General features: G+C 43.8%; 1 protein-coding gene across 3 annotated transcripts in view; it reads left to right on the forward strand.

Annotated features, from left to right (window-relative positions):
- DUSP14 (dual specificity phosphatase 14) overlaps positions 1-21,224 on the forward strand; it is a 28,441-nt gene that overhangs the window by 568 nt on the left and 6,649 nt on the right. The window contains exon 1 of one of the 3 annotated variants that reach the window (XM_059149741.1): positions 82-230. The exons of 1 other annotated variant lie outside the window; for it this stretch is intronic. The gene's annotated coding sequence lies outside the window, so the exon portion shown is untranslated. Of the gene's footprint in view, positions 1-81; positions 231-1,862; positions 1,882-21,224 lie in introns of those variants that run through there. One more of the 3 variants, XM_059149743.1, reaches the window with a different exon arrangement.

Genomic DNA, 21,224 nt, shown 5'->3' on the forward strand with positions numbered 1-21,224 from the left:
CCCGCCGGCTCCCCCCACCTCCCCGCAGCGCTCCTCCTGCGCGGAAGCCCCTCCCCCGCCCCGAGGGGCCCGCCCCCCGCTCGGGAGAGGGCGGCGGGGCGCAGGGAGCGTGCGCGCGGCCCGCCCCGGGCGCGGGCGGGGGGAGAAGGAGGGGCACGCGCGGCGGGCAGCCCGCAGAAGCCGGGAGCCGCGCAGGAGGACGGAGTGCCAGTCGCCGCGGGGCCGAGCCGGTAGGGGGCCGCGGGCCCCGGCGAGGACCGGGGCGGGGGGCGGAGCGGGCGGGACTTGGCTCTGACGCGACTCTTGGGGGGACACTGGCGGGACCCGGCGGCCGGGGCCCCGCGCGACCCTCGTCTCTGGAAACTTTTTATGCCGGCCCCCACACCTGCTCTCGGGCGGTTCTCGCATCCTCTGGGCGGCCGGGAGGGGCGAGGCCCGGGGCACTCCTCCGCGCCCCCTCCTCGCCGCCCGACCTCCCCGCCTCGCCGGCTGTGGGTGCGCGCCCCCCGACTGCGCCCTGGTGCGACCGACGCCCCGGCCCCGCGTACCGGCCCTCGGGCTCCTTGGCCGGCGTCCTGTAGGCTCCCCTCCCCTCCTCCTCCTTCCTGACCCTCTGCACTCCGGCCGCGCCACGGTCTCTCCACCTCCTAGCCGGCGGTCCTCATCCACTCGCTCCGAGCCTCTCGAGCTGTCGGCGGCCCTTTGCATCTTTCATAGGTTTTTGGTGCATTGATAGAAGCAACATGACTTTCAGCAATGCCAAGTATTCAACTTGAGTGTTTCTCTGCGGTGGTAGATTGGGGTGCACAGTGCTAACGTGTCTCTCTATTTCTCCTAAGTACCCTCGCTTCAAAGCAAGTTGAGTTGTTTGTGAGAGGAGTCGCCTGCTGGAGCTGCCTTAGTGGATTGTATAACTATATTTTATTTAGGTGGATGTTGCCATTGGTACCAGCCAGTGTTATGGTAACTGGGCGTCCCAGAGGCAAGGGAAGGAGGAGTGACTTACAATTGCAGTTTTACTGTCTAGGGATTAAAAAAGAAACAAACAATCTACCTTGTACTTTTCATCCAGCAGGACCTCAAGGCATTTGGCAAGTGTTAACTAGCCGTTCTTTGTAGTTTTATAGGAGGGGTAGGCAGAGAGCATTGCCATCCCGTTTTACAGATGTAAAAACAGAGGCAAAGAACCAGGTCCTGATTCCTTACATTTACAGAAGTAAAATGGAATGTTGGAACATCTTCCCTGAAGTTGTACAGATCAGTTAAAAGTCAAAGGCTGGGGCCAGGTGTCAGCAGCCCTGTGCTTGAGACTGTCAGCTCTGTCACAAAGTTAAGTGATTCTGGACAAGTCACAGCTGCTCCCTCTATGTTTCCTGTTGTTTAAAATGAGGGGAACAAAGGTGCTGCCTTCTTTGCAAAGTTGTGTGTGTGTGTCTGGAAGCTCCACTCCCTTGAGCTGCATTTGGTGATTGTTAGTTGTTGTGGACCCATAAAGGCACCCATTCTTGGGCTCCCTTTAGAAATGCAGAGAATGAGGTGCCCCCGGAATGAATAACTGTCTCTTCTTTCCTGGGGACACCTGAGAATTCACGTCAGGGACAGGCTGAGGCAGGAACCCTGACCCTGGGTGGGGGAAGAGGGTTGTAGGGTGGAGGTAGGAAGGCGCCCTGCACAGGCGGCTTGACACATGGGCCCTATTCCTGCCTCCAGCTCTGACTCATCTTCTGACGCTTGGGGGAGGAGAAGGTAGATGCTTGATATTTTTGGCTTTCCCCCATAAAGCAGGAGACGGTTTCCTTCATTCCAAGTCGTTTTAACGTCAGTGTCAAACGTGTCTATGCTGAGTTCTCATCTGAAATCTTTCATATTGGTTGAATGCAGGTATGATTTCTATAATATTCCCTAATAGAACGGCATAAATGTGTATTCATATAAAATATACTGGTCAGGTGTATAAATCCAGGAAGTCCCTTAAAACTTTAGCATGAAAACCTTAACTTTTTTTTTTAAACCTTAACATTTTTAAATGATGGTCTTTAGAGAGGAATGTGTGTTCGGGGAATTCCTTTGCATTTGGGATTTGGGTGGATTGAAAATGCTCATTAATAATCTCTGTAAAACTTAGAACTTTACAGATAATGTTAAAGCCTTCTTTTTAGTTTCTTTTCCAAAAGTAGCTGCTGTGTGTATCTTTATCGATTCGTGTGTATCCTCTTAGACTTTTCTAAGCATTTTTATAATATCTGCACAAAGCGATTTTTTAATTGAAATGAATAATAAAATTAACCAGTCCTGTTCGTAGAGATTTGGCTTCTGTCTAGAACAGGTAGCATGCGTTTTAAGTACAGCTGGTTGTAAAGGTTCATTACCTCTGTTGCATAGTAGTATTTCTCAAGATGATGGGCAAATGACCCCTTCTTAAACAGCCTCAGAGCACTTCAATCATTAAGATCCTAGGTGTTACTCTTGGTTAAAAATGAAAACTTTTCCATTAAAGAAATTTTCTAGGACTACTAGTGTCTTTATCTTAGAAGGAGCAGAAGGCAGGGAGAGTTGCTAGAGCAACAGCACCTGGGTATAAACTTACAGGGTGAGCATTTAAGGTAGTAGCTTTATTTATGTAAAGCTGCTCTGAGAAACAGGGAAGTGTTAATGTGGATGCAGTTCAGATCAGTACTTTTCAGGAGACACGGGAGTTCAAACAGAATTCACATCAAGAGTTTATATATTAGAGGACTTTTGCCATGCTGAAGGCCCAGTGTTGAATATTGGGAGGAAGGCAGATAAGGTCCCTGAAAATTGATGAAACTGATAAGTTAATAGTGACATTTAATTTTTTATTTTTTATAAACATATATTTTTATCCCCCGGGGTATAGGTCTGTGAATCGCCAGGTTTACACACTTCACAGAATAGTGACATTTAGAGAGGAAGTATTCTTTCCCCACATTGGCCAGAACTGTAATGGTTCTGAATTCCTGGACGTCAACATTTCACTTACTTAACTTCTTTATTACGAATTGTAACACACAGGAAAGCGTATAAAACAAATGGATAAATTAATGATTTAAGAATGCACAGCTGTAGAAGGTCAAGAAGCACCTTCCTTCCATACTTTCCCAAGGACAGCCTCTCCCCTCACCCCAGAAGTAACCTAGCTTCATTGTTGTGGAAATCGCTTCTTTTCTTGTCTCTCGTTTTCCCCCCTAAATATTAATATCTAAACAAGTTTCATTTTGTCTGTTTTCACCTTTATGCACATGGAATCAAAGTAGGTATCCTTTTAAATACTTTTTTGGGGGGGTCAACAACGTATAAGTGTGTGTGTATACATGTGTGTATATAGGAATGTACATACATGCACACAGTTTTTTTAAATTCTTGCAGCACAGTATTTTTTTAAAGATTCATTCATGTTGTTATCTGTGACTGTAATTAGTTCATTCTTGTATGAACGTAGCACAAATTACCCATCATCCGCTGATGGATAGCTGGGTCGTTTCTGGTCTGGGGCAGTTAAGAACAGGGCCTACAGGTGTGTTTATCTGCAGCTTTACTAGCTGATGCCTCATTTCCAGAGTGGTTGGTACCAATTTACATTCCTCCCGTGGTGTCAGCCTTGAATTTATAATTCATTGTATTTGTTGTTGAACCACAGTATGTTTGGATATCACAGTATGTTTGGATAACCACAGTGTGAATGAATGAAGTGGTCTGATCCCTGGGCCTTTATGTACTAGTGTATTTATATATACTTACAGGTTTAATTGTATGGGTTGGACCAACATGCTACCTAAAGGGCAGAGATGGTTTTCCACTCTATTGGGTTGACAAATACCAAAGAAAAATTCTTCCTTTTTTTTTTTTTTCCCAAACAGATGTGTAGTTATAGGAAAATTTAAATATGCAAAGTGAAGAATAAAAGAGTCTAGTTACCTAGAAGTCTTATTTTTTTTAAAGGATTTTTTTGGGGGGGAAAAAAGAGGATTTTTTTAAAGTTTTTTTTTTTTTTTTTTTTTTTTTTCTTAAGTGTCAGGCATGAACTCACAACCCCAGCATCAAGAGCTGCGCAGTCTTCCAGCCAGACGCCCCTACCTAAAGTCTCATAAAGGTTTTGGGTGATTCCTACTTCTGGGGCCGCTCGATGCCTTGATGTGGTGATTTGTGTTGTGCTGGTGAATGCCTGCCGTGTGCCCAGCCCTGAATGTGTAGGCCGGCAGCGCAAAGTTTTAGTGTGTGGTGTGTGCAGGAACCCAGGCCAGTCCTTGTTAGAGGACCCTCGGAGGACCCTCCGAGAATGCTCGTGTGCATGTGCGGGTCCTTTAGGAGGCGCTGAGCACAGACCAAGAAGGCTCCTCTTTCCCTGGCTTTTCCAGAGGAACCACAGCTTCTTCACTATGGGAATAAAGTACTCTTTTACAGTCTTTAAAACATACTTTTCCCCCAGTTTTCCTTAGTGTACCATAGTAAAAGGAGTTAAAACTGGGTTTGAAACAGAATTTCTGCTTTTGAGGAGGCAGTTGCCAGATTAACTCTAATTGCCTGTGTGTGGTGTTGTAGCTGGATTTAAAGCTAGGTGTGTTTGGAGTGTGTGCGGGGGAGAGACAGGTGGGAGGAGGGGAGAGGGGGAAGGGAGATAGGAGAGGCAGAGGTGGCGGGTTGTGTCAGGACAGGTATTGGCTGAGTACCTACAGTGCCTGGTATTTGCTCACAGTTTGCTTCTGTCCTTGCAGTAGAATGTTCTGCAGTTCTGTAGGTTTAGAAAATACCCTCAGGGCTATCCCTTTTCTTAGCTGGAGGGGTAAAGGAAGAATAATCCAAAGACTGTGAGATTTGTAGTTCTTTTTAAATTTCTTCTGTAAGGTATCCTAGAAAATGGTTATGTGCTCTGTTTTCTGGCTTTCCATAAATCATGAGTACTTTCTCACTTATATATTAAAGTCTTCTTCAGATTCTCTAAAATAGTCATAACTTTAAAACCTACTTATATATAAATTAAAAGTTTAAGGAAAGGATCAAAAGGAGCATCAGAGCCTCTTAATCTGAGTGATTGCTGGGAGAAGTCGTAGTTGTGTTCTCTGGTATCCCTTGTGGTGGGCAGTAGTAGTTGGTGGAAGAGCTCCATATTCCACCTGTTACCGGGAAGGGGGCAAAGTGTGGGTGCTGAGTTCGTGGCCATACCGGCCACACAATGTCACATATGCCCACGGCCTTCCCACCTTGCCACTTGCTGTCCTCGCTCTTAGCACTGACCCAATTTTAGCCACCTCTACTATGGCACCGACAGTTTGGCCAGCTTTCCCCCCTGTCTTCTCGAAGTCTCTGTGGACAAAGGGGCCCTTTTGAAATTCACATGTAACTGCTGGTCTTAACTTCTTTGTCCCAGAATAGTTTCAGTATCAAAAGCCTAGGGCAGCGGGTCTTCTTGACTCTTTAGTTCTTTGAGTGTGTGGATAACACAGAGGACTCTTCAGGTTGAGCATGCTGCTTCTGTTGAACTAGTAAACATTTCTGTGGCAGATAAGAGCCCATGAAGCACCAGCCTTCCTCCACTGAAGAGAGACACCCATGAGGTGAGCTTGCTTGAAGTTTTGAGGAAGTACTACTGGTAAAAATAAAATCCAGGAGAGGACTGTCAGCATTGCAAGTCACACACAAATTTGAAATCAAAATTTATAATTAAGAATTTCACTCATTTAGCTCTTGTGCTGCTCTGGTGTCCTTGCCAAGTTCTCTTACCAAATCAGCTGTGAGTCTGGCTCCCATGTGAGGAGCAGGTGCAGGCCAGAGCCTGGAGGGGGCGTTTGTGTTGACGGCCATTTGTTGTAGTTAATTTCTTCAATTCCAAATAATTTTTATTTTTAGAAATTTCAATCATATACTGGGGCACCGCCTGAGTGATTTAGTCGGTTAAGTGTCCAACTCGATTTTGGCTCAGGTCATGATCACAGGGTTGTGATATTGAGCCCCACGTTGGGCTCCGTGCTAGGAGTGGAGCCTGCTTGAGATTCTCTCTCCCTCCCTGTGTCCCCCTGCTCGTGCTCTCTCTCCCTCCCTCTCTATTTCTCTCTCTCAAAAATAATAATAAATGAATAAATAAATAAATTGCATTCATATAGGAAATTACAAAGAACAGGGGTGCCTGGGTGGCTCTGTGGGTTAAGCCTCTGTCTTCGGCTCAGGTCATGATCCCAGGGTCCTGGGGTTGAGCCCCGCATTGGGCTCTCTGCTCGGTGAAGAGCCTGCTTCTCCCTCTCCCTCTGCCTGTGCTCCATCTCTCTGTCAAATAAAATCTTTTAAAAAAAGAAAATTACAAAGAACAAATTTTTATCATTACCACCCCAAACTGGTCATACTCTCTCTCTTTTATTTAAAAAAAGCAGGATGAGGATTATAAAGTTGAATCTTCCTTGGGCCCCTCCCCTTCCTTCCCTACTGAGACCACCATGCCCCATGAATTTGATAGGTTTCTCTCCAGCCCACTTGATTTATTTTTTTTTTTTAAAGATTTTATTTATTTATTTGACAGAGAGAGATCACAAGTAGGCAGAGAGGCAGGCAGAGAGAGAGAGGAGGAAACAGGCTCCCTGCTGAGCAGAGAGCCCGATGTGGGACTCGATCCCAGGACCCTGAGATCATGACCTGAGCCGAAGGCAGCGGCTTAACCCACTGAGCCACCCAGGCGCCCCACTTGATTTATTTAAATATCTGTTTATTGTGCATTTTTGATGAATGTCAGAAGGACACAAATCTTCAATAGCCTTTAATTTGCACTGTAACGTAAATATGTTGTATTTAGGGGACGGAACTCTTCCAGGGTTAGAGGTTGTACATCATTTCACATGATTCTTGCCAAAAATAGGAGACGTATTTTTTTTTTTTTTTAAAGATTATTTATTTATTTATTTGACAGAGAGACATCACAAGTAGGAAGAGAGGCAGGCAGGGAGAGAGAGAGGAGGAAGCAGGCTCCCTGCTGAGCAGAGAGTCCGATGTGGGACTCGATCCCAGGACCCTGAGATCATGACCCGAGCCGAAGGCAGCGGCCCAACCCACTGAGCCACCCAGGCGCCCCTAAGAGACGTATTTAATGTTTTACAGAGTTTCAATAACCTGGTTTAAACTTTCAGATAAAGATGATCCAAAATATAAATTAAGTGAAACTTGTTTTCATATTGGATTATGTCTTTTATTTTTTAAGATTTAATTTATTTATTTGACAGAGAGAGAGATCACAAGTAGGCAAAAGAGCAGGCAGAGAGGGGGAAGCAGGCTCCTCGCCAAGCAGAGAGCCCGATGCGGGGCTCAATCCCAGGACCCTGAGACCATGACCTGACCCAAAGGCAGAGGCTTAACCCACTGAGCCACCCAGGCATCCCTGGATTATGTCTTTTTGTTTGTTTACTTTTTTGTTTGTTTGTTTGTTTGTTTTTATGGAGCCCAGTATGGGGCTTGAACTCACATGCCTGAGATCAAGACCTAAGCTGAGATCAAGAGTTGGATGCCTAACTGACTGAGCCATGCAGGTGCACCAGTACTGGATTATGTCTTAAGTCCAAGAAACTACTGTATTATTTTGTTTAAAAATAATTTTAAAAAATGTACATTTGTGGAGTTTATTTCACTTATTCTCCTACAAATTACAGTAAATAATATTTATCTTTTCCACAGTAGCTTACTTATTTTTTAAAGTAGGCCCCATGCCCAGCACGGGACTTGAACTCAGGACCCTGAGATCAAGACCCGAGATGAAATCAGGAGTCGGACACTTAACTATCTTAGCTGTCCAGGTGACCCTTAATATTATTTTAAATTATTTTTGCAGAGATACTTGCTAGAAATATAAATCTTTGAGCCTTTATCCCCGGAAATCCTGATTATTAGGTCTGAGGTGGGGCCTAGGAATGTGCATCTTAACCAGCAACTCATGTGATTCTCATGCAGTGGTTATTAGGTCCACACTTTGAAAATATTCCTTTGCCATAAGATGATGGCTTTGGAACATAATTTCAACCATATGTTTTCTGTAAAGGGCCAGGTAGTAAATATTTTAGGCTCCAGGCCACACAGTTTCTGCAGCAACTACTTAACTTCACAGCAAGAAAGCAGCCATTGTTAATGTGTAACCAGTGAATGCAGCTGTGTTACAATAGAGCTTCATTGGAACATTGTCATTTTTTTTTTTTTAAGATTTTATTTATTTGACAGATCACAAGTAGGCAGAGAGGCAGGCAGAGAGAGAGAGAGGGGGAAGCAGGCTCCTTGCTGAGCAGAGAGCCCGACGCGGGGCTCAATCCCAGGACCCTGAGATCATAACCTGAGCCGAAGGCAGTGGCTTAATCCACTGAGCCACCCAGGCGCCCCCATGAACACTGTCATTTTAGTTCCATACAGTTTTTATATGCCATGAAGTGTACTGTTCTTGTGATTTAATTTTTAGCCATTCCAAGCTCATGGGCTGTATGAAAACACTTGGCGGGCTAGACATGTCTGCCTGCCGTGGTTTGCCAGCCCCTGATGTGTACCAGCGTAGAGTGAGGTTTGCTGGAGTGTGAGGTTTGCTGGCCACGACCACATTCTCATAGCATGTGAGTAACAGTGATACAATCTGTATAAATTATGCTAATATAGTAACATAAAGAATTGTCATAAAGAATTTTGTGTATTTTCTTATTGTATTAGACTATTTTTTCAGGAGACAATGAGAGACAAGGGAAAATACTTCAGGAATCTCTGCCTTTGCACTGCCATTTAGTTCAAAACTTGATTCCTCCCTTTGCTTTAGGGGGCCCAGGCACCCAGTTGGCCTCAGAGCGTGGTAGGGCTGCTGTCCCATCAGGGAAAGGGTATGGAGCTTCGTCAGGGTCTCTTCTTCTAGTTAACCAGACTCACTCTGCTCAGAAACTTACGTGGGTAATTAGATGTTTTTGATTTATAAAGACAAGTGGGAAATTAATTTATCAATACTTTATAAGTGAAGTTACTTTGCTATGAAATCACCAAAAATGTGGAATTGGGTCATGGGTATGATACAGAAATCCTTGTAGGGAGAAGGTTGAGGCTCACTGCTTGGGGTTTATGGGTGTTGATGCACGCAGTCAGACAGTGGAGTAAGTGATCGAAGGTTGTCAGCTATTCACTGTTGAGCTCTTAGTCCTCTGAACTTTAAAAATTCCTATTTGCCTTCCTTAAAGTCATAATGAACTTTTTTTTTTTTTTTAAAGATTTTATTTATTTATCTGACAGACAGAGATCACAAGTAGGCAGAGAGGCAGGCAGAGAGAGAGGGGGAAGCAGGCTCCCCGCTGAGCAGAGAGTCCGATGCGGGGCTCGATCCCAGGACCCTGAGAACATGACCCGAGCTGAAGGCAGAGGCTCAAACCACTGAGCCACCCAGGCACCCCCATAATGAACTTTTAAGAGATCTCATTTATTTAAAAAAAATCTGCATTTTCTGAGATTTCATAGTCTTGCCTCTCAGAGGGTGGTAGTGACTTTGGCAGTTTTGAGGCACATTTTTAAACTATTTTGGGTTTAATTGTTGTGTGTGGTTTTTAAAGTACTCCGCCTCTAGATGTTCTGACCTATATAAATCAAAGTTCACTGCTTAAACAAGAATCTATGATTCATATTTAATTTTTACCACTTCTTGAAGATTTTGAAGTATTTACATAGGCTCTGGCACAAATTGGTTTTTAGTTGTCACCAAACAAATTCAAATGTGATTGTGGGATTTTGCCAGCATTTTCTTAGTTTAGGCTTATCAGATTTTTCATTCCCTAAGACCATCTCATACCTCATAGCAGTTTAGGATTTTTTAGATTCGTATCCCCATTATAGATAAAGCACAATGAGATTGACCTTGTGTGCCTTAATTTCTTTTCTTTGCAGTTTTTGTTTTCTTCCTCAATGAAATGGGGACATTTTGGTAGTTTTTCGATCAGTTGACCTGTCGTGGTCAGATTGTATGACTAATCAACAAATGCACAACTCATGTAAAAGGGGTTCCGGTCCCAGTGGGGTTCCTACTTTTTTTCTATGTATAGTCTGGGAAGGCCTCTTCACCTCCATTACCTCTGTTCCTCATCTGGGGACCATGACAGCAGAGCAGTACTGATCCACGTGAGGCTGAGTGTGTTCATGGAGCGTCAACGAAATACGCACTCGAGTTTTTTTTTTTTTCCCAGCAAGTCCTGTGGGACAGCCTGAGGCTAATCGATAGTGATGCTTCTCCACTTTCCTGTGTATAAAGATCACCTGCGACATTGTTCACTGTGGAATACCATTCCATAGGTCTGGGATGGGGCCTGAGATGATGCATTTCTTTCAAGCTCCGGGTTGATTCTGCTGCGTCTTGGATCACACTTGGAGTAGTGAGGGGTTATAGAAAAGGGTTTGTGTTCTCTATTTGGAATCTGAAAGTAAGAAAGCTCTTGAATGTCAAGAATGACAGTATGTCCTTTTTTCTTAAGATTTTATTTATTTGACAGAGAACACAAGTGGGCAGAGAGGCAGGCAGAGAGAGAGAGAGGATGGGAAGCAGGCTCCCTGCTGAGCAGAGAGCCCGATGCGGGGCTTGATCCCAGGACCCTGGGATCATGACCTGAGCCGAAGGCAGAGGCTTAACCCACTGAGCCACCTAGGTGTCCTTAAAAATTTTTAATAAAGATTTTATTTATTTGAGACATATATTACTAAAAAAAAATTTTAATAACGATTTTATTTATTTATTTATTTATTTATTTGCAGAGAGGGGGGCATGGCAGAGGAAGAGAGAGAAATAGACTCCCCGCAGGGAGCCCAACAAGGGGCTCAATCCCAGGACCCTGAGATCATGACCTGGGCTGAAGACAGTTAATTGACTAAGCCTCCCATAAATGGCGCCCATAAATGGCAGTATGTTTTAAATGGACTGGAGAAAAAGCATGATAGTATCATCTATGAGACTCCTCCCTGAGAAACAGACAACTCTGTTTTTCAGCCCCATTGACTGTTTTACTTTGCTTTTAGCCTGTGCTTTCTCAGAATTGCTAAGGTACCCACTGTTTGCACCCCTCATTTGAGTCACTTAATGTTAGTCGATCTCCCATTGTTATATGTTATTCAGCTGTTTTATAGTGTATCTTGTTATCAATTTAGGGTGATAAAATGCTAGCACAGGATGATGGTTTATGTTATATCTTTAGAGCCCTTTCTAGCTATTACTGCATAGTACACCATTCCAAACTCAGTGATGTAAAAATAACCATTTTTATTTTGCTTACAGATTCCTGTAGAGGTCAGGAATTTGGACCGAATGTAGTGGGGACAACTTGTCTTTGCTCCACAACGTCTGGGGCCAGTGGTGGGACAGTCAAAGACTGTAGGTGACTTGATGGCTGGGAGCTAGAATCATCTATTTGTCTTTACTCACATATTTCGCAGTTGATCCTGGCTACCCACTGGGACATCAGCTGGGCTCTCTGGACCACCTGCATCCGACCTCACCCCATGGTAACTCTGTTGAACTTCCTCACAGCATAGCAGCCGGGCTTTAAGAGCAAGTCCCAAGACAGCAAGGTAGAAGTGTGTGACATGTTTATAATCTAGCCTCAGAAGCATTATTTCTGCTGTACTCTTTGGTGGAGTTGGTCACATTGTAAGGTCAAGTGGGATAGGAGATATTATGGTCATTTGTGGCAAAGACCTTTTCCCACAATCCCCACATCACTTAGAGTAGTGTTGAACTCAGTGAAGACTCTTGTGTGAATGAGTGGCCAGTAGTTTTAGTACCTAGGTGGGTGAGGAACAAATTCAAAAATACAGTTCCTGATATGAACAGATTACCCTGATACCCCAATAAATAAGTGCTTTCACCTTTTATAGTTATTAACAGTCTCTTCTCAGTATTCTACTTCCAACATGGGAATCTCTGAACTTATCATATGGAAGTAAACTTGTGGAAGTCTGTGCTTCTATATATATGTCACCATAGGGCCATACTTTGTTCCTTGCTCTCATCAAGTGGACTGCCTGTGTCATTCTTGGGAGTGTGGTGTGTTCTTCGTCCCGCAGCTCGTTAGTCTTAAAATGACTCTCCTTTGTTAGGCTCAGCTCATGGGACGGTGGTGCACATGAGGACACTGAGGACCGGTCCGGTCACAACTACACAGGCAGTTGCTGTACAGCATGTTATGTGTCACCCTGTGGAATATCTGTGGCCAAACCAGAACGGGGACGCTGTCCTTAGCTTTATGTGTGTTTTATGTTTGTTTGTCCTCATCCCAGGACCTCTCATATCAGTTCACTTATGTGGTGGGAAAAGCAACCACAACCCCTCCTGCAGAAGTAAGATGTTGAGGTGTTTTAGCCAAATTTTAAAGCTTTCCAGAAAAGCAAGAACAATTTGCATCTTTTCATTTTAATACAAATATAACTCAACATTTGTTTGATTTTTTTTTTTTTAAGATTTTATTTGTTCAGAGAGAGGGGGCGTGAGCAGGGGGAGCTTCAGGTAGAGGTAGAAGGTGAAGCAGACTCCTTCACAAGGAGCCCTATGTGGGACTTGATCCCAGGACCCTGGGATCCCAACCCAAGCTGAAGGCAGATGCCCAACTGACTGAGCTACCCAGGTGTCCATATGAGTTTTATTTTTTTTTTTTTTTTTTTTTTTTTTTTTTTTTAAAGATTTTATTTATTTATTTGACAGAGAGAAATCACAAGTAGATGGAGAGGCAGGCAGAGAGAGAGAGAGGGAAGCAGGCTCCCCGCTGAGCAGAGAGCCCGATGCGGGACTCGATCCCAGGACTCTGAGATCATGACCTGAGCCGAAGGCAGCGGCTTAACCCACTGAGCCACCCAGGCGCCCCATATGAGTTTTATTTTTAAGAGTTTTAATTTTTTCCCCAATGGAACATATTTCTGATTTAATAATGAAAATTAATGAGAAAAGTATCATTTCTTTATGGCAATGTAGGCTAACATGCTCCTGTTTTAAAAAGGGTAACTTTATCTCGTTCTTAAACCTTATTTAACAGAAAGAGAAAATGTGATTATATAGGCTTTTCAGGTATTAAAAAAATAACAGTGTAGGCTTCAAGTATATACTGTGTCCTTCTGAAATTGCTACAGCTAAAAATAATTTAAGTCATTTTACATGGTCATTTCTAGCATCATTATGGCCATTTTCTGCGTATTCAATGTGAGAAGAGAGAAAGCAGTAGGTAGAATTTCAGTTTCTAACTGTCTATTCTAGTGGTCATTTGCTAGGATTTAAAAAAAAAAAAGTGAGAAAGAAAACTAGCCTCCATGGCACTGGGATGAACGCTCTGAGTGCATCAGGACACCAGCTAGTAGGTCCAAGGCTGCTCCCGTACGGATGCCAGTGCTAACTCAAAGCCGGTGTCCACATCCCAGGGCTTCTGCAGTGCAGGGAGCAGTCATGTGTTACCAGATTCTGCATCGAGATTATGGGCCACTTGGACACTAATTCTGTATCCTTTCTTAGCACTTTAGTGCTTTCATCATCTGCAAGATGTTTCTTAGAACTTGGGGGAAAAAAGTACCTCTCTGGGGTTGCTTTAGGCCAGCTCCTCCTTTTTGTCTTGCAGCCCACCCCATCCCGTCTTCATTCTCCTGGCCAGGAAAGTGTTTTTTCCCTCCAAGTAGTAAATGCAGCTGTCAGAGCAACTTGGAAGGACTGAGTTGACCACCATGGACAGCGACATGAACTTGCCTTGGCACTGCCTCTGGTCATCTTGGAGACACGTGTGCTGCCCTGGGTGTGGCGACTCAGAGAGTACTTTGCTGTCTTGGAGCCCTCAAACATGCCTGTCTTTTACTCCGCTAATACAGTCCCCTCTTCTGTCCTCTAGTACACATTGACTAAGATGATTTTGACGAACTTGGGATGTCATACACATGTATTCTTTTCTCCTTTATGATCAGAATCTCCTGGTCCTGGCACTGGAGCACATTAGGGCTTCTTGTGCCTACTGTGGAACCACCCCTTGCTGAGGTACTGCTGCTCTCAGGGCGGGGCCTGTGTCCCGGATGGTATACAGGTCTGTGGCAATATTTCCCTATTCTGGGCGACAGGAGAAACCGAGTAGCTGAGCCCTTTTGGGCTTTTCTTTAAGCAGCATTCAGCCCCGTGTTTCCTGGCAGATCGAAGACCCCTTTCCCGCACCGTAGGTGCTAGCTGCTGGTATCACAGTGCCACAAGGCAGGCAGTGAGGACACAGCCAGTCCCCACGGTCATGCTGAAAGGCAGCGTGTGGGCTTGAGCTAGGAGCCCAGACACCTTGGGTCTTTTCTGGTTCTGTTGCGGATCTTCTCTGAGTGGAAATCATCTCACCCTTTCTGAACCTTATAGTTTCCGATCTGTAAAAGGGGTCAGGAGTGTTTGTCAGAGGAGCATCACTAATATTTGTGCCCTCTGCGTGCTCTCTGGCAGACGCTGTAGTTCGAAGCTGCGGAGCCAGCTCCGACAATTTGCAGCAGGTTTGTTGGCATGAGACTGACTAGCAGCAGCAGGGAGGGAGCATCATGTCTGTCTCACTTGGATTCTGCCCTGAGGACTCACAGTCTGTTTTCTCTGCAGTACCAAGTACCTTATCACTGCCCAACAGAGGAGAGTTAACGGAGTAAGTTAGGCTTCCGGGCCATCCATTATTCACCCCTGACGACACTTGGGCTGCAAAGACCAGTGAGTCTGGGACCTTCACTTGAGGAGGGCAAGTGGCCTCCCAAACAGAACGATAATTTGGGAGACCACAAGGCTGAATTACTATTAGTTAGACAGTGACTCAATAATCTGGTTGGAAATTTGATCAGCATCTTCCAGATTTTCCAGTAAGGAGGGAGTTCTCACCAGCAGTTTGAGAGCCCAATTTTGTATTTATCAGTGACTTTGCCTTTTTCTTTTCTTTTTTTTTTTTTAAGACTTTATTTATTTATTTGACAGACAGAGATCACAAGTAGGCAGAGAGGCAGGCAGAGGGAGAGGAGGAAGCAGGCTGCCTGCTGAGCAGAGCGACTGATGTAGGGCTTGATCCCAGGACTCCGGGATTAGGACCTGAGCCAAAGGCAGAGGCTTTACCCCACTGAGCCACCCAGGAGCCCCTATCAGTGACTTTGCTTTTAAAATCACTAGGATTGTGCCAGGGAAAGACTTGGAAGTGGCATGAGACTGTGCTCTGCAGCAGGAAGGGATGTTCTCCTCTGTAAGTTCTGCCCATTTCCACTTCCATCTAATGCACACATCTGCACATCTCTCCTTAGGTGACTGCTTCCTCTTCCTCTTCATGGTGTGATTTCACCTAAATACTGCGGTGTGCTGCTGTCCGATGCCGGTCCCCCAGAGAAGGCTCTAGCCTTGGGTGAGGCAGCACCCTTTAGACAAGGGCCGACTCTGGGGTGGACTAGCGACTTATCAGGGCCAGCACTCTGAGTGCCTCAGTCGTGAAGCAGGGAACTGGTGGCTCACCCCAGCGTCGACCTCTACAGTGGTTCTCAAAGTGTGTCCTCTGACTGGCAGCATCACCTCAGAAATGCCAGTTCTTGAGCCCCACTCTGAAACTCTTAGGGTGTGGTTCAGAAATTTAACAAGACTCTGGTGCCTGCTAAAGTTTGAGAACCACTGCATTATGAAGCTATTACTGTTTCATTTATTTTTTTATTGAGGTGGAGTTGATGTATAACATGTTTCAGGTATACAACATAATGATCTGATACTTACATTAACACAAAATGATCATCACAATAAGTCCAGTAATATCCATCACTATGTAATTACCAATGTTTTTTGTAATGAGAACTTCTAATATATATTCTTTGCAGCTTTTGGATATGCAATACAGTAATATTAACTTGTACATTACATCCCTATGATTTATTTTATGACTATAGGTTTGTGTCTTTTAACCTCCTTCGCCCTTTTAGTGCCCCCTCCACCACCTCTGGCAACTGCCAGTTTGTTTTCTGTATTGGTGAGCTCATTTTCATTTTCTTTTTAGATTCCACACATAACTGATAGAATATTTTTGTCTTTTTCTCTCTGACTTATTTCACTTAGAAAAATGCCCTCAAGATCTGTTCATGTTATCTCAGTGTAGGATTTTCTTATGACTGAATAATATTCTCTTGTGTATATACCACATTTTCTTATGTGTTCCATCTATCAGTGGCCCTTAGGTGTTTCCATGTTTTGGCAGTGAACATTGGGGTGCATATGTTTTTTCAAGTTAGTGTTTTTGTTTTCTTCAGATAAGCACAGGGCCGTGGATTGCTGGATCATATGGTGGTAGGGTTTTGTTTTGTTTTCAGTAATCTCTACCCTCAGTGTGGGGCTTGAACTCATGACCCCAAGATCAAAAGTTACATGTACTGAGCCAGCCAGGCATCCCTGGTAGTTCTATTTTTAATTTCTTGAGCAACCTCCATATTCTTTTCAGCAGCAGCTGCACCAGTTTCCATTGCTGCCAGCAGTGCAGGGGGCTTTCCTTTTCTCCACAGTCTTGCCAACAGTTGTTATTTCTTGTCTTTTTGTAACAGTTGTTGTAACAGGTATACAGTGATATCTCACTGTGGTGTAATGCACTGATTTAAAGATGTTGAACCATTCTTGCATCCCTGGAACAAATACCCACTTGATTGTAATGTATGCATCTTTTGATGTATTGTCGAATTTACCTTACTAATGTTTTGTTGACGATGTTTGCGTAATGTTCATCAGGGATATTGACCTGTAATTGTCTCGTGTCCTTGTCTGGTTTTAGTATCAACATAATCCTGACCTTGTGAAATGAGTTTGGAAGTGCTCCCTCCTTTTTTATGTTCTTGAAGACTTTAGAGAGGTAGTATTAATTCTTTAAATGTTTGGTAGAATTCAGTGAAGGTGAGTGGTCCTTGATTTTTGTTTGCTGGAAGGTTTTCGATTTCTGATGCAGTGTTCTTTTTTTTTTTTTTTTTTAAAGATTTTATTTATTTATTTGACAGAAAGAGATCACAAGTAGGCAGAGAGGCAGGCAGAGAGAGAGGAGGAAGAAGGCTCCCTGCTGAGCAGAGAGCCCGATGCGGGACTCGATCCCAGGACCCTGAGATCATGACCTGAGCCGAAGGCAGTGGCTTAACCCACTGAGCCACCCAAGCGCCCCACTGATGCAGTGTTCTTACTAGTTGTTGGACTATTTTATTTCTTCATGATTCATTCTTGGCAGATTGTATGTTTCTAGGAATTTGTCCATTTCTTTTGTCACATTTGTTGGTGTATAATTGTTTATAGTAGTCTCTTATCCTTGGTATTTCTTTTTTTTTTTTTTCTTTTCTTTTTTTTTAAAGATTTATTTATTTATTTATTTGACAGAGAAAGATCACAAGTAGGCAGAGAGGCAGGCAGAGAGAGAGAGGAGGAAGCAGGCTCCCTGCTGAGCAGAGAGCCCGATGCGGGACTCGATCCCAGGACCCTGAGATCATGACCTGAGCCAAAGGCAGCGGCTTAACCCACTGAGCCACCCAGGCGCCCTTATCTTTGGTATTTCTTTGTGGTATTGGTCATGACTTCTCTTCTTGCATTTCTGCTTTTACTAATTTTTTTTTTTAAGATTTTATTTATTTATTTGACAGAGAGAGATCACAAGTAGGCAGAGGGGCAGGCAGAGAGAGAGAGAGGAGGAAGCAGACTCCCTGCTGAGCAGAGAGCCCGATGCGGGACTCTATCCCAAGACCCTGAGATCATGACCTGAGCTGAAGGCAGCGGCTTCACCCACTGAGCCACCCAGGCGCCCCTCTGCTTTTACTAATTTGAGTCCTTTTTTTTTCCTTGGTAAGCCTAGCCAAAGGTTGTCAATTTTATCTTTTCAGAGAACCAACTCCTAGTTTCATTGATCTTTCCTAGTGTCTTTTTAGTTTCTATTTTTTTTTTAAAGATTTTATTTATTTATTTGACAGACAGAGATTACAAGTAGGCAGAGAAGCAGGCAGAGAGAGGAGGAAGCAGGCTCCCTGCTGAGCAGAGAGCCCAACATGGGGCTCGATCCCAGGACCCTGGGATCATGACCTGAGCTGAAGGCAGAGGCTTTAACACACTGAGCCACCCAGGTGCCCCTAGTCTCTATTTTATTTATTTTTACTTTGACCTTTGTTACCTCCTTCCTTCTAACTTCGCTTCATTTGTATGTCTTTTGCTAGTTCCTTGAGGTTTAAAGTTAAATCCTTTGAGAGGTTTTTTTTTTTTTTTTTTTGGTAAGATTTTATTTATTTATTTGACAGAGACACAGTGGGAGAGGGAACACAAGCAGGGGGAGTGGGAGAGGGAGAAGCAGGCTTCCCACGAAGCAGGGAGCCCGATGTGGGGCTCGATCCCAGGATGCTGGAATCATGACCTGAGCCATGAAATGTATATGTTAAGTCCATCTGGTCTAAGGTGTTGTTTAAGACCGATGTTTCCTTATTGATTTTCTGACTTGGATGATCTATCCATTACTGGTGTTAAAGTCCCTATTATTACTGTACCTCTGTCTGTTTCTTCCTTTAGGTCTGTTAATATTGATTTATATTTTTAGGTGTCCTGATGCTGGGTGCATAATTTTTTAAAAAAGTTTTATTTGTTGGGCACCTGGGTGGCTCAGTGGGTTAAGCCGCTGCCTTCGGCTCAGGTCATGATCTCGGGGTCCCGGGATCGAGTCCTGCATCGGGCTCTCTGCTCGGCAGGGAGCCTGCTTCCTCCTCTCTCTCTCTCTCTCTGCCTGCCTCTCTGCCTACTTGTGATTTCTCTTTGTCAGATGAATAAATAAAATCTTTAAAAAAAAAGTTTTATTTATTAAAAGATTTTATTTACATATCTGACACAGAGCACAAAGCAGGAGGAGTGTCAGGGAGAGGGAGAAGCAGGCTCCTTGCTGGGTAAGCACCCCCCTCCCGCCATGATGCAGGGCTGCATCCCAAGACGCTGGGATCATGACCTGAGCCGAAGGCAGCAGCTTGACCTACTGATCCACCTAGGCGCCTTGTAAAAATATTTTTAAGTAATCTCTACACTAGCGTGGGGCTTGAACTCACTACCTTGAGATCAAGAGTCACTCTGCCGACTGAGCCAGCCAGGCACCTGTTTGGCTCATAATTATTTACAAATGTTATATCCTCTTGTTAAATTGAGCCATTTATTGTTACGTGATGCCTGCCTTGTCTTATTACAGTCTTCATTTTAGAGTCTTTTTTGTCTGATGTAAATATAGTTACTCCAGCTTTCTTCTGGTTTCCATTTACATGTAATATCTTTCTCTGTCCCATCACTTTCGGTCTGGGAGTGTCCTTACATCTGAAGTGAGTCTCTTGTAGGCAACATATAGATGGGTCTTCTTTCATTCAGCCATTTTGTTGTTTGTTTGAAGCATTTAGTCCATTTACATTAAAAGTAATTAGTGATAGGTACATACTTATTGCCATTTTGTTCAGTTTTCTGGCAGTTTTTTTTTTTTTTCAAGTTAGTTTATGTAGTATATGTATATGTATACATATACTACAAGTATATGCAGTTTATTATATGTTAGATTGTATGTTAGAAAATGAGTGGCGTAAACACTAGACATTTAGTTTGTTATTCCACAACAGAAATACACAGGCATTTTAGGAATAGCATGATGTCTCCATAAGTCATTGGTGCTCCAGACTCTGTATTTTTTCTTCTCTGCTATTTTTTTTTATTTTTTTCTTTTTCTTTTTTTAATTTTTTTTATTTTTTAGATTCACAGACCTGTACCCCGGGAATAAAAATATATGTTTCTGGCAGTTTTGTAATTCCTCTGTTGCTTTGTTCTCTAGCTCTCTTTGTGATTTGATTTTGTGGTATGCTTAGATTCCTTTATCTTCTGTGTACCTACTGTAGGCTTTTGCTTTGTGGTTACCATAAGGTTTACATGTAACAAGTTATAAGAATCTATTTTAAGTTGATAACCTGAGTTTGAATATATTCTAAAGCTCTATAGTTTTACATACATCCCTGATTTTGTTTCTGATGTCCCATTTTTTAAAGATTTTATTTGAGAAGGAGCAAGTGGAGTGGGGGCGGGGGAGGGAGAGCAGAAGGAGAGGGAGAATCAGGCTCCCCACTGAGCAGGGAACCAGATGCAGGGCTTGATCCCAGGATCGTGACCTGAAGCAAAAGCAGACAATTAACTGAGTGAGCCATCCAGGCGCCCTATTAAGTTACTTTTTAGAGAGTGCATGTGTGAGTGTGGCGAGGGGGAGAGGAGAAGCAGACTCCCTAACGAGTGTGGAGCCCAACTCAGAGTTTGATCTCAAAACCTTGAGATCATGACCTGAGCTGAGACCAAGAGTCAGGTGCTTATCGGATTAAGCCTCACAGGTGCCCTTTTGATATCCTATTTTACATTTTTTGTCTTTTATATCCCTTGACTAGTTATTGTAGTTACAGTTATTTTTATTACTTCTGCCTTTTAAGATTTTAGTTGTTAGGGGCACCTGGGTGGCTCAGTCATTAAGCATCTGCCTTCTGCTCAGGTCATGATCCCACAATCCTGGGATTGAGCCCCAAATCACGCTCCAGGCTCAGCAGGGAGCCTGCTTCTCCCTCTCCTATTCCCCCTGCTTGTGTTCCCTCTCTCACTGTGTCTTTCTTTGTCAAATAAATAAAATCTTAAAAAAAAAAAAAAAGATTTTATTTGTCAGAGCACGAGCAGGGGTAAGGGCAGGGGGAGAGGGAGAAGCAGACTCCCTGCTGAGCAAGGAGCCCAATGAAGGACTCCATCCCAGGACCCTGGGATCCTGACCTGAGCTGAAGGCACCCCCTTAATTGAGCCACCCAGGCATCCCTATAGTAGCTTTATAAGTGATTAATCTACCACCTTTTTATATTATTCTAAATTTTACTATATTTACTTTCACCAGTAAGATTATCCTTTTATGTGTTGTCCTGTTACTAATTAGCACCCTTTCTTTTCAGCTTCAAGAAATGCCTTTAACATTTTTGCAAGGCCAGTTTAGTGCTGATGAACTCCTGTAGTTTAAAACTCTTTCTCCTTCACTCTTGTATGATGGCTTTGCTGGGTAGAGTGTTCTTTGAAGTGCTTTCTTTCACTGCCTTGAATATGTTGTGCCACTCCCTGTGCGCCTGCAGAGTCACTCAAAAATCCGAGTCTTATGGGGGGGGGGGGATTCCCTTGTATGTAACAAGTTATTTTTCTCTTGCTGCTTTCAAGAGTCTCTGTCTTTTAACATTTTAACAG

This window comes from Mustela lutreola, chromosome 15, assembly GCF_030435805.1.
Source record: "Mustela lutreola isolate mMusLut2 chromosome 15, mMusLut2.pri, whole genome shotgun sequence".
In the NCBI taxonomy this organism is placed as follows: Eukaryota; Metazoa; Chordata; class Mammalia; order Carnivora; family Mustelidae; genus Mustela; species Mustela lutreola.